Source organism: Stegostoma tigrinum, chromosome 12, assembly GCF_030684315.1.
Source record: "Stegostoma tigrinum isolate sSteTig4 chromosome 12, sSteTig4.hap1, whole genome shotgun sequence".
NCBI lineage: Eukaryota > Metazoa > Chordata > Chondrichthyes > Orectolobiformes > Stegostomatidae > Stegostoma > Stegostoma tigrinum.
This window is the reverse complement of record NC_081365.1, coordinates 15865309-15878855: the sequence shown is the minus strand read 5'-3', so window position 1 is coordinate 15878855 and position 13547 is coordinate 15865309. Positions and strand designations below refer to the sequence as shown.

General features: G+C 41.6%; 1 pseudogene; it reads right to left on the bottom strand.

Moving 5' to 3' along the window:
* Nucleotides 1-273: 273 nt before the first annotated feature.
* LOC132210413 (interferon-induced GTP-binding protein Mx3-like) overlaps nucleotides 274-13547 on the bottom strand; it is a 28381-nt pseudogene continuing 15107 nt past the window's right edge.

Sequence of the window (13547 nt, the reverse complement as noted above, 5' to 3'; positions counted from 1 at the left end):
GATACATTTAAGATGACAGGGGAAAGACCTAAGGGGCAACATTTTCATGCAAGGGATGGTGCTTGTGTGGGATGAGCTGCCAGATTAAGTAATGAAGGCTGGTACAATTACAACTTTTGAAATGCATCCGGATAGGTACATAATAGTGTTTAGAGGGATGTGGACTAAATGCTGACAAATGGGGTTAGATTAATTTAGGATATCTGATCTGCAGTCTGTAATCTCTATGACTCCGTGCTGTCTATTTCTTAAGTCTATTGATAGATGTTTGACTTAACATGTAATCAAGATCTAACGTGCTTTTCTCAACCTTTTCAAGCGACTGTTCAGAAACCTATGCTTCTCAAAGATGTCTTCTTCTTCCATCAGCAGCTACTCAACCTGCTCCTGACCCTGCAGCTACTGCAGTAAGTTGCGTTGTAGCTTGCTCGCGTACTCCTGCAAGAGGTAGAATCGAATGACCATTGGGACCATGTCTGCAAGTCGGTTTGAAGCAATCTGAAGCACACAAGTAGATTCACCATCAACATGCTTCTCTCAGAGGCCTGTACACCTTGTGCTGGAAGCTTACACAGCATTGTACAGCATTTACTGCACAGAGGAAACAGCTAATTGACCCAAACGACCTGGGCCGGTATTTATTCTCCACTTGGCTCACCTCCCATCCTTTATCATGCATATAGATCATTGTAACACACTATTCCCTTCTTCCCAATATACTCATCTAACTTTCCTTCTGTATCGCTGCACATTCACTCCTATCACTCCCTCTGATCACAAGTTCAATCTTCTCACCACTTTTGGTGCTAGTTTCAAGCAAACTGCCTTTTAGATTTCTTGATGACTGCCTTGTAATAATGGCCTCATTATGCTTTTCCCCATGAGGATAAAATTGTTCTGAACGGGATATTTTCTAAGCAGTTATGTTTTAGACCCTTTTAATTTGAGGTATATCAGAATGTTCTGGAATGTGCTGGGAAATGGGCAGGAAATTGAGGGAAATCGTATGGAAATCTGCTCAGCAACAGCCCTATGAGATTCACTTATATGGAGATTAGAAGCTTACACTGAAGCCAGTTTTTATACTTTGACACAAACAAAGGGCAACTAATTTTTTTTTCGATAGACTGTCAGAATCAGCCAAAAAGACCTCAGAGGGAAGCCCAAAAGCAATGGTTGCTGGATCAAGTGGTGGGACAGACTGTTTGTTAATTGTCAGGCGGAATATTGAATATAATGATTTTCCTATTTGAAAAAATAGAATTCATTGAAGTTTAAAGACCAAGGAAGAGCACAAAGGTGCCTTGCTGCTGGAGGTCCATCAGACTGTACTCTGGAGACTGAGTAAAGGCACTTCATAGGCAATTTGCTTTAGTGTATCACAAGAAGAAACTAGTTGGACAGTGAGAGAAATTTGGAATTTGTACTACAAGGCCTCATACCTACTGCAAGCATTTTTTTTCTTCATTCACGAGATGAAGGCATCACCGGCTAAGTCAGCACTTAATTGCTCAGGTGACAATTATGAGCCAACCATGTGTCTCTGAAGTCACATGTATGCCAGAGCAGGTGAGGATAACAGTTTCCTTCCCTAAAGGACTTTAGCGAACTAGATAATTTTACCAACAATACATTTGCGGACATCATTAGATTCTGACTTCCAGATTTTTATTGAATTCAATTCTACAATCTGCCATAGCGGGATTCGAACCCAGGACCCCACCGTCTCCCCAAAACTCAAACCTGTAAATATGACTTGAGTTTTCGAGTTACATTGATGTTGGATATTATATTAGTTTTCTACTAAGTAATGTTTAATTAACATTGAGATTTTTTGTTACAGTAAACATCTTAAAACATAATGTTAGAGTGGTTGAATACATTATTAGTATTCTTTGATTGTGAAACATCCAGGATGGATGAAGTGGAGCTGGTACAAAAAGTGTAATTGGATTGCCAAGAGGAAGACTAAAAAGGGAGAACATTACTTATATGAAAAGAAACTGCAAAATGCCGAAGAGCGGATAAGTCGGGGTAAGCTTCTATATTAATCACAGAGTCTGAAGGGAGACCAAAGAAGGCAGCTCACCAGGCTAATTCCTGGCACAAACAGCTTGTGATGAAGGATGGTTGTGCTGATACTCATTGGAGTTTCAAAAAAATGGGAAGTGACCTTCTCGAAACACACAAGATTTTGAGTGCATTTGATATGTGGATGTTGAGAGAATAGATCCTATCACATCCTATGACGCCTTGTAGTTGAAATCTAGAAGTAGGATCCAGTTTATGAATAAGGTGGCTTTGATGTAACAGAATTATTTCTGTTAAAATTAATTCATGGGGTGAGAAGAGTCTATGATGAAAAATACATACGCCGTGGACATCCAAGCTCTTTGACCTTCTGACATGAATATTTCTAACCAAATTTGAGCTGTTCTCCCTCCCCAGTGCTATTATCCAACACACCCTCTCCTCTGTGCGGAGGTGGTGTCTTACGCCTAATGTCTATTTAACTGCCTTTCACACTTGTAACATGAGTTGAAAGCAACAATCAACTGTTGACACTGATTAGAGTGGTTCTGTCAGTTTATCACTTGTGTCATTTAAAAGAGACTGGCACCTTTGTTAAAGCAGGTCTCTGGTTAACAGTATCAGGTGAGGCACAACCTTGGACAGTGGGAGGAAACCCACACGGACACAGTGAGAATATACAAACTCCTCACAGATAGCCACCCAACGGTGGAATCAAACCCTGGTCCCTGGCATTCTGAGGCAGCAGTGCTTCCCACTGTGTCAGCCAAACATTTCTTCGGCTATGTGTCAAACAGCTTTCATTTGTGAGTGGTGATACAGTCTGGATGACCAATTAATAGAGCGAAGGTAGCCGTAGAAAAGTATCAAGTGGTTAGAGTGCAGGACAGACATGTCCCTTTGATAATGAGGGATAGAAAGGGCAAGATTAGGGAACCATGGATGACAGGTGAAATTGTGAGACAAGCAAAGAGGAAAAAAGAAGCATACATAAGGTCTAGGGAACTGAAAACAGACGAAGCTCTGGAAGAATATCAGGAAAGTAGGACCAATCTGAAATGAGGAATTAAGAGGGCTAAAAGGGGTCACAAAATATCTTTAGCAAACAGGCTTAAGGAAAATTCCAAAGCCTTTTATTTATACAGAAGGAGCAGGAGGGTAACTAGAAAAAGGGTTGGCCCACTCAGGGACAAAGGAGGGAAGTTATGAGAGGAGTCAGAGAAAATGAGTGAGATTCTTAATGAGTACTTTGCGTTGGTGTTCACTGAGGAGAGGAACATGACATAAGTTGAGGTTAGGGATGGATGTTTGATTACTCTAGGTCAAGTCAGCATAAGGAGGGGGAAGTGTTGGGTATTCTAAAAGGCATTAGGGTGGATAAGTTCCCAGGTCTGGATGGGATCTATCCCAGGTTACTGAGGGGAGTGAGAGAGGGAATAGCTGGGGCCTTAACAGATATCTTTGCAGCATCCTTGAGCACGGGTGAGCTCCCGGAGGACTGGAGAATTGATAATGTTGTCCTCTTGTTTAAGAAGGGTAGCAAGGATAATCCAGGTAATTATAGACTGGTGAGCCTGATGTCAGTGGTGGGGAAGCTGCTGGAGTAGATACTGAGGGATAGGGTCTATTTACATTGGGAAGAAAATGGGCTTATTAGTGATAGGCAGCATGGTTTTGGGCAGGGAAGGTCATGTCTTACCAACTTGATAGAATTCTTTGAGGAAGTGACAAAGTTGATAGATGAAGGAAGGGCTGTAGATGTCACAGACATGGACTTCAGTAAGGCTTTTGATAAGGTTCCCCGTGGAGAAAGTGAAGTCGTATGGGGTCCAAGGTATATTAGCTAGATGGATAAAGAACTGGCTGAGCAACAGGACACAGAGAGTTGTAGTGGAAGGGGATTTCTCAAAATGGAGAACTACGACCAGTGGAGTTCCACATGGATCCATGTTGGGGCCACTGTTGTTTGTGATATACATAAATGATCTGGAGGAAGGTATAGATTGTCTGATTAGCAAGTTTGCAGATGACACTAAGATTGGTGGAGTAGCAGATAGTGAAAGGGACAGTCGGAGAATGCAGCAGAATATAGATAGATTGGAGAGTTGGGCGGAGAAAAGGCAGATGGAGATCAATCTGGTCAAATGCGAAGTGGTGCATTTTGGAAGATCCAATTCAAGAGCGAACTATACAGTAAATGGAAAAGCCCTGGGGAAAATTGATGCACAGAGAGATCTGGGTGTTCAGGTCCAAGTACACAGAAGGTGGCAACACAGGTTGATAGAGTGGTCAAGAAGGCATATGGCATGCTTTCCTTCATTGGATGGGGCATTGAGTACAAGAGTTGGCAGGTTATGTTGCAGTTGTATAGGACTTTGGTTTGACCACATTTGGAATACTGCATACAGTTCTGGTCGTCACATTACCAAAAGGATGTGAATGCTTTGGAGAAGGTACAGAGGAGGTTCACCAGGATGTTGCGTGGTATGAAGGGTGCTAGCTATGAAGTGAGGTTGAGTAGATTAGAATTATTCACATAAGAAAGACAGAGGTTGTGGGGGGGCCTGATTGAGGTCTACAAAATCATGAGAGGTATAGACAGGATGGATAGCAAGAAGCTTTTTCCCAGAGTGGGGGACTCAATTACTAGGGGTCACAATTTCAAGGTGAGAGGGGAAAAGTTTAAGGGAGCTATGCGTGGAAAGTTCTTTCCGCAGAGAGTAGTGGGTGCCTGGAACACGTTGGCAGTGGAGGTGATAGAAGCGGGCACGAAAGCGTCATTTAAGATGTATCTAGACAGATACATGAATGGGCAGGGAGCAGAGGGATACAGATCCTTGGAAAATAGGCGACAGGTGTAGATAGAGGATCTGGATCGGCGCAGGCTTGGGGGGCCAAAGGGCCTGTTTCTGTGCTGTAATTTTCTTTGTTCTTTGCTCTTTATCAGTGAAGATGGAATTGCACAACTCACCAGGTCATAGGTTTCACAATGAATGGTCATTGCAGAGATATCAAGTATTTATAGAAATTACCTCCTGGTTCTGCGCCTCTGGTAACTCATAATCAGTCTGGATTTGATTCAGCTTGTTGGAGCAAATGATGTCCTGACTGTAGACCATTTTCTTCATCTGGAACAGAGTCTTCAGCATCAACTCAGCTTCCAGCTCCTGGATCTCACAAATTTCATCAATCTTACTCTGTAGGAGAGATGAGCCAACATGTTGCTCAGTATGGAGCTGGTCAGATGGTGTGCAATGTTCTTTTCCTGGACACTGCTATCTATCCACCTTTTTAATTGTAATTTGTATTTCCATTTGGAGACAGCTTAACCCATCAAAAGCCAGGTGTTGCACAGGCAGAGGGGGGATGAGGGTGTGGAGCCTTTTCTTGTGTTTGAAATAGGTCCCATGAAGCCCAGATTTGCAATACCATGTCCCAATGATCGGGAGCCCACCGGACTGGTTTGACTGCCCATTAACCATTCCCAATGGTCACCTGAAACAAACACGGCATCATTAATTAAAAACTGAAAGAATTGCGAATGCTGTAAATCAGGAACAAAACCAAAGTTGCTGGAAAAGCTCAGCAGGTCTGGCAGCATCTGGCCTCAAAAACTGCTTTAAAAGAAATCACCATGATTACAAATATACTTACTTTAATTATTAACAATCGCGTTTCTCACAAACACAGAATCCAAACTTGGAACAAACAATACTGAAACTTATGTAAAAATCACATGATCTTAATTAAATGTCTACCAAGACTTTCCTGGGATGGCTAACTGATGAAATGACACAAAGTTGAATTTTTATAACACAGAAAGATAGATGAAGGACCATAATCAAGTTTCAGCAGAGAAAGGCAGTTTCACAACAGTTTCACTGGGATTGAATCTCTGTGAAGTGTATCACTGGGAAAAGGGTTGAATTTTTCTTTCCGAGGTTTATGCAAAGCTCTATCCACATCATCACTGATGTATGCAGCAATCTGTTTTTTTCCCAAAAAAATCAATAAACATGAGTTTTGTTTTTGTTAAAATTACTTTGGAATTACTATATTCAATGACTGACTACCAGATTAGCCAAACCGCAGAACTAATATTTCTCACCTATCCAGCTAAATCTCGTGCTGGGATTTGACTCATCCTGTATTGCCTTCAGGTGGGATCAGAACATCGGAATACTATTTGTTTGTGACTGGTGTGATAGAAGGCAAAATATAATATATACATGTATGCAATTATCATTCATGGAGCTTGGACATTAAAACAGCAACAGAGGGACATCGGTTGCTTCTGTGACTGAAATTGCTTTTTAAAAAACAATGTCATTTTGGAATAATGACCAAAATGCATCAGTTGCAACAAAGCTTATGGTTTCAACTACCTGCCTAGCAGCTCACATAGGTTTAATAAACTAATATGATTACATGTTTGAATTTACGGCAGAATACACAGAACAAAGCTGCTAGTTTGGCTTTGACTTCAGTTCAGAAGAAAACATGACTTTAGATCAAAAGGGAAAATGTTCTCTTTCAGCAGTTTTTATTTCTGTTCAGAGGAACCAATCACTTCAGCATAAGTCATTTGTAATCTACAAAGTATCCAAGCAATGAAAATTTGGGATAGCAATCTTCAAATTGATGGAACTAAAAATGTTTAAGTCACCAGAATTGTGAAAGGTACATGCTATCAGACTTGAAAAGGAGTAGTAAAATTGCCTCGCGCGTACAAGAAAAAGAAACAGGAAGGCTTCAATTGAGTAACGATTGAACAGCTGAGATAAGGTGAGACAGTTATTTGGGATTAAATCTCAACAACAGGTGGTGTTGGGCAATAGGCTGAAACATTATTTGGATGTCAGTGTTAAATTCTACGTAACTGTGGGATACCTTGAATAGTTTGCTTATTTCCTCTGTGTAATAAACTTATGTTCTGGTGTGAACGAACAACTGCAGCCTTGCCAACAAAATGTTTCGTGAACTAACCCCTTTCTTAACCAACTGCAAAAATTAAATATACAAGGTATCAAGCTATTTTCTTTCTGGGGTCTGACTTGTCCAAGATATCTATCAACTGTGAACATAATATTAGTTTTCTTTCTTGCCAGTTCGTCTCCATGGATATGAAAGCCAGTAACCATGCTATTCTACATGGATACTAATCCCTAGCTTCACAACGTTGTTATTATGATGACCTTTGAATCCAATTCCTGTCTATGGTTACCCAGCACCAGACTAAATAACTTACCAATTGTTGTCATCAAAAACTATATTTCCACATACTTTCTGAAACTTGACAAGAGGTCATTATACAGCCCCACAAACCATTGTTACCAATCTATTACATCTGTACATTACCTGTTAAGATAATGGATGTTCTGAACAATTTACTCACATTCTTTATTACTGTTACTGCACAAAAATCTATTGATTTCCATCTTGGAAATTTCAGTGCCTACAACATTTTTGTGTTGGATGCAGCAGGGTTGGTTGGGGGTGCAGTGTTCAAGATTTCAAATAATCCTTGTTTGAAACTAAACATGCTTCTTGGGTCATTGTAATTCATGGCTCATTAGGAAGCTTTCTCACTCGAGTCAGTAGGCTGTGAGCTCAAAATCTTACTCTGGAGTCTTGTGCAAATAGTCTAGACAGATGCCTGAGGCCAGTGCTGTGAGAGCACTGCAGCGCAGGTGCATCTGAGATGTCAAAGCAAGTCCAGAGAATATAAAAGGTAAAGTTAAATTGTCATTGTCCGAGTCTCTCATAACAGACAGTTGAGTGGTGTGCTTTAACCTGAGGGTCACCACGCCTCTAGTGAGGAGAGAGGTTGAGAAAGAGAGTCTTTCATGGTAATTGAACCTGCAGTGTTGGCATCATGGTGCAGCACAAACTAACTGCCCAGCCAATTGAGCTAACTGACACCCAAGAATATAAAATATGTTACTGGACTATTTAAGCAGGAATCCTGTTCCTACTGTGCTAGTCAATATGTATCTCTTAACATTATAACAACATATGTGGCCATGAGATAATGGGAACTGCAGATGCTGGAGAATTCCAAGATAATACAATGTGAGGCTGGATGAACACAGCAGGCCAAGCAGCATCTCAGGAGCACAAAAGCTGACGTTTCGGGCCTAGACCCTTCATCAGAGACGGGGATGGGGAGAGGGAACTGGAATAAATAGGGAGAGAGGGGGAGGCGGACCGAAGATGGAGAGTAAAGAAGATAGGTGGAGAGAGTGTAGGTGGGGAGGTAGGGAGGGGATAGGTCAGTCCAGGGAAGACGGACAGGTCAAGGAGGTGGGATGAGGTAGTAGGTAGCTGGGGGTGCGGCTTGGGGTGGGAGGAAGGGATGGGTGAGAGGAAGAACCGGTTAGGGAGGCAGAGACAGGTTGGACTGGTTTTGGGATGCAGTGGGTGGGGGGGAAGAGCTGGGCTGGTTGTGTGGTGCGGTGGGGGGAGGGGACGAACTGGGCTGGTTTTGGGATGCAGTAGGGGAAGGGGAGATTTTGAAACTGGTGAAGTCCACATTGATACCATATGGCTGCAGATACCATATGGTATCAATGTGGACTTCACCAGTTTCAAAATCTCCCCTTCCCCGACTGCATCCCTAAACCAGCCCAGTTCGTCCCCTCCCCCCACTGCACCACACAACCAGCCCAGCTCTTCCCCCCCCACCCACTGCATCCCAAAACCAGTCCAACCTGTCTCTGCCTCCCTAACCGGTTCTTCCTCTCACCCATCCCTTCCTCCCACCCCAAGCCGCACCCCCAGCTACCTACTAACCTCATCCCACCTCCTTGACCTGTCCGTCTTCCCTGGACTGACCTATCCTCTCCCTACCTCCCCACCTACACTCTCTCCACCTATCTTCTTTACTCTCCATCTTCGGTCCACCTCCCCTTCTCTCCCTATTTATTCCAGTTCCCTCTCCCCATCCCCCTCTCTGATGAAGGGTCTAGGCCCGAAACGTCAGCTTTTGTGCTCCTGAGATGCTGCTTGGCCTGCTGTGTTCATCCAGCCTCACATTTTATTATATGTGGCCATGATATTGTTAGTGTTTGTGGGATCTTGCTGTGTGCAGTTGAATACCATGTGTCCTACATTCCAACATGGTACCTCTGATTGTGAAATGCTTTGGGGTGTTCCAGAGCTATGAACTGCACAATACCAATGGAAATCCTTCTCTATGACACAGACTCTTTCTTGTCAAGTGCTATCTGGGCCATACACTTTACCTGCTATCACCTTCAGCATGGTGAGAGAGGGAGGCTCCAACTTCATGGCCCAACTTCTTGGCTAGCAACTCAAAGATTCTGTAATTGGTAAATCCGGGAAATTCTCTCCCACGGGACTTCTCAGTGTACTCTGACACTTGATCACTCATTATTTCTTTGACTGCAACAAAAATAAAACAATCACTATTGGGCCTCAGACTATTATTCTCCAGTGCAACTGAACTCTCTTTTATTTAACAGGGACAGTGATTTAGCTGCCACTTCATCTAACCTCATGTAACAGTTGTATGAGACTTTGGTTCAGCCACATTTAGAGCACTGTGTACAGTTCTGGTCGCCACATTACCAAAAGGATGTGGATGCTTTGGAGAGTGTGCAGAGGAGGTTCACCAGGATGTTGTATAGAGGGCGCTAGCTATGAAGAAAGGTTGAGGAGATTAAGATTATTTTCATTAGAAAGAAGGAAATAGAGGGGGGACCTGATTGAAGTCTACAAAATTATGAGGGGTATAGACAGGGTGGATAGCAAGCAGCTTTTTTCCAGAGTGGGGGACTCAATTACTAAGGGTCATGAGTTCAAAGTGAGAGGAAGAAAGTTTATGGGAGATATGCGTGGAAAGTTCTTTACACAGAGATGGTAGGTGCCTGGAACACGTTGCCAGGGGAGGTGGTAGACACAGACACATTAGTGTCTTTTAGGATGCATCTGGACAGGTACATGGATGGGCAGGGAGCAAAGGGATACAGACCCTTAGAAAATAGATGACTGGTTTAGACAGAGGATCTCGATTGGCACAGGCTTGGAGGGCCTAAGGGCCTGTTCCTGTGCTGTAATTTTCTTTGATCTTTGTTCTTTGTTCTCAACTTTGCCTCAAAGAAAATGGCAGGGAATTAGAAGAAATGTGGCCCCAATATTCCACATTCAGCAGTAGCCTAGTTGTTTTTATTCCTATAAGAACATATACAATCATATATAAATCTTTTAGAGAAAACTGAAATTTCAAAATATCTCAAAACAGCGAGGATTAGATGTTGAGTACAGAGAAACGGTTTGGAATGGTAATGGAAACTTTGGTCAAAGAGATGGGTTCAGGAAGATTTTAAGGTTTCAAGTAAGCAGATAAACTGGGTATTGGGAACAGACAACTCCAGAGGCAAGGCTTAAGATGTCTCAATGTTCTACCATGATGAATGAGGAAGTGGGAGAAAATGCATAAAATGTCACAGTAACAACTTGGCTCAGTCATGCACGTTTGACTCAGCAGTTCATGGATTCAAGCTGAACTCCCGGAAATTGGGAACACAATCCAGGCTAACTTTTGACTGCAGTCTAAGGGAGTGTTGCATTGTCAAGTGTAACTCTTAGCAGAGCAATATCGAGCTGGCTGAGCTGGCAGTGAAAGAATCCATTCAGTAGAAGAGCTATGAGCCTTCCAATGTCCTGGGCAACAATGATCCATCAGCAACAGATCACCTGGTCCTTTGCTGTTGGAGCTGCCTGTGACTAAATTTGACTTAAAGTGGGCGCCAAAAGCTTTTCTTTTTATCTGACATGAGATGGCCAAAAGGGTTTGCCATCCAGATACATATGGGGAGGCAATGGTTCAGTGGTATTGTCGCTTGGCTATTTATTCGGGGACCCAGGTTCAAATCACACCACAGCTGATGGTGGAGTTTGAATTGAATAAAACATCTGGAATTAAGAATCTAATGATGACTACAAATTCATTGTCAATTGTTAAGGAAAAACCCAACTGGTTCAATCATGTCTTTTAGGGAAGCAAACTGCCATCCTTACCTGGTCTGGCCTACAGGTGATTCCAGACTCACAGCAATGTGGTTGACTCTGAACTGCCCTCTGGGCAATTAGGGATGGGCAATAAATGCTGCCTGGCCAATGACATCCTCATCCCGTGAATGAATAAAGAAAAAAAATGCAGCAGCTGTTCACAGCCTGACCAGTGGCTTCCACACAGGGTCACCAGATAACAAGGGAGGGACAGATGAAAATCCTTTTAGCAAACTAATGCAGAAGTTGCATTTAATATAGAGTAGAAGTGGAATCTGTACCATCTTAGTTAAAACATTTTCAGGTAGTTGCAAATTGCATAGACAAGTACATACACAAATATCTGTACAGTAATAGTGGCGGTTTCAGTTACAGTGTATTAGACATTTGGGAATTTAATTAGATTTCTGCAGACAGATAGCACTAAGCACACAACCATTTATGATAAGAAAACAGTTTTGAAAAACCTAGATAAGAGACCACTATTAACAACTATTAATGTGTTTGTAACTATTAACAATCAATCTGAAGCCTTTAGTAAAGTAGGATCCAAAAGAAAAGTATGATCCCACAATAATCTAGACTCTTTGGGTAATTGTCATTGCACGTTAAACATAATCATTTGAATATTGTGAAATTAAAATGCAACCGAGAAGCTTCCATACACGATTTAGTTGAATAATAATGAGCAGCCAACCGCAGACCGTAAGAAACGGTCTCTCATTAGCAGGCAAGAAAGAGCAATGAATGGTATAAATAGACAACCTCTAACAGAGGAAACGAGGTTGTAAAATATGGAAAATAAACAGTTGTAGCTTCACTGCTCTGTATGCAGAAAGCTGTGAGGTAATTGAAAATTTCATCTTTATAAATAGAATGTGAAAACATGTTATTTGGTGGGGAAACAAGTGTGAAAGATATTTGAGGTGAAAATCAAACTATTATCTAGAACCAACTCTCCGCAGCAAGATAGACACCGCATTTGTTTGATCTCCCCAATTTGTAAGCCTCGTCAAAGAATTATAACATTGGATGTAATTATAAAACTTCACATGTAAGTAATTTTATCTTGAAACTGATAATGTAGATTTGATTGCAATTTGTTGAAATTATCATCCCTTTGTATCTCCTGTAGTAATATTAATAGGGAATACAAATTACCTTGCAAAATTTTAAAAACCCAGTAATAAGCAAGTATCAGCTCCCATGATGCAGCTATCCAATATCTAGGAAAGGAGGATAATTGCCTGTATACTGGAATGTGAATGAAGTATGCTTTAATTGTAAGATCTGAAGGACTAGTGATAAAGGTGTCTGGTAAGCTTCATGAGATCATGGGAGAATCTAGGGATGTTCACAGAGATGTCCATCATTGATTATGGTTTATGCGATTGGATGTATTGGCTAATAATGACATCAATGTTGCATGTAATTATTGTAATTCAAACTGTATAAAAATGGTATACTTGACTAGGAGGGCCAGAGTGTTCAGTGGACACTGTTCCAGGAACCTCTCCCATGCTGCGTGGTAAGGAGCTCTGAATAAAGATAAACTTGTGCTGCTAGACACAGGACTGGAGACACTCATTGACATCTCACTCCCCACCAGCATTCACCATTTTGCATTTATGGGAACTCACAGAACACAAACTGACTGCTGTTTTTCTGACGAGACAACGTAGGCAGTATCCTTGCTTGTGAACATTTTGGTAATTTTTGAGCTACATCTTTCATAAAAAGCATTTAAACACTTCATCAAACTTAATGCACAATCGCAATGCTAATGGAGCCTTCTCCATGATAGCTTAATTGCTTACACTTTCTCTAATGTTCATCAAGAAGGTCATGCCATTTCCCAAAACTCTTTTGCATCATAATGTATATTTTTATATTATCGTCAGATTCATTTGAATATTCCTCAATTATTAAGTAGGAAAGGTCTTTAATTTTCTGCAGTTCATTGAAAAGTTAGTGTTTCAGTTAGTCATAGTGTCATACAAAATGGAAACAGGCCCTTCAGCCCAACTAGTCCAACCAATTACGTTCCCAAACCAACTAGTCCTGCTTGCTTGTGCTTGGCTCATATCTCTCCAAACTTGTCCTATTCATGTTCTTAGCTACTTGCCTTTCAAATGTTGTAACTGTACCTGCATCCATCACTTCCGCTGGTAGTTCATTCCACATACAATCCACTCTCTGTCTAAAAAGATTGCCCCTTGTCTCTTTTTAAATCTTTCTCCGCTCACCTTAAAAATATGCCCCTAGTTTTGAACTCCTCCACTCTAGGGAAAACGCCCTTGATGTTCATCTTATCTATGCCGCTCATGATTTTATAAACTGCTAGAAGGTCACCTTTCAACCTCCTATGCTCCAGTGTAACAATGTCCCAGCTGATCCGACCTGTCCTTATAACTCAGATCCCAACAACATCCTGTTAAATCATATTCTGAACTCTCTCCAGGTGAATAATATCCTTCCTATAA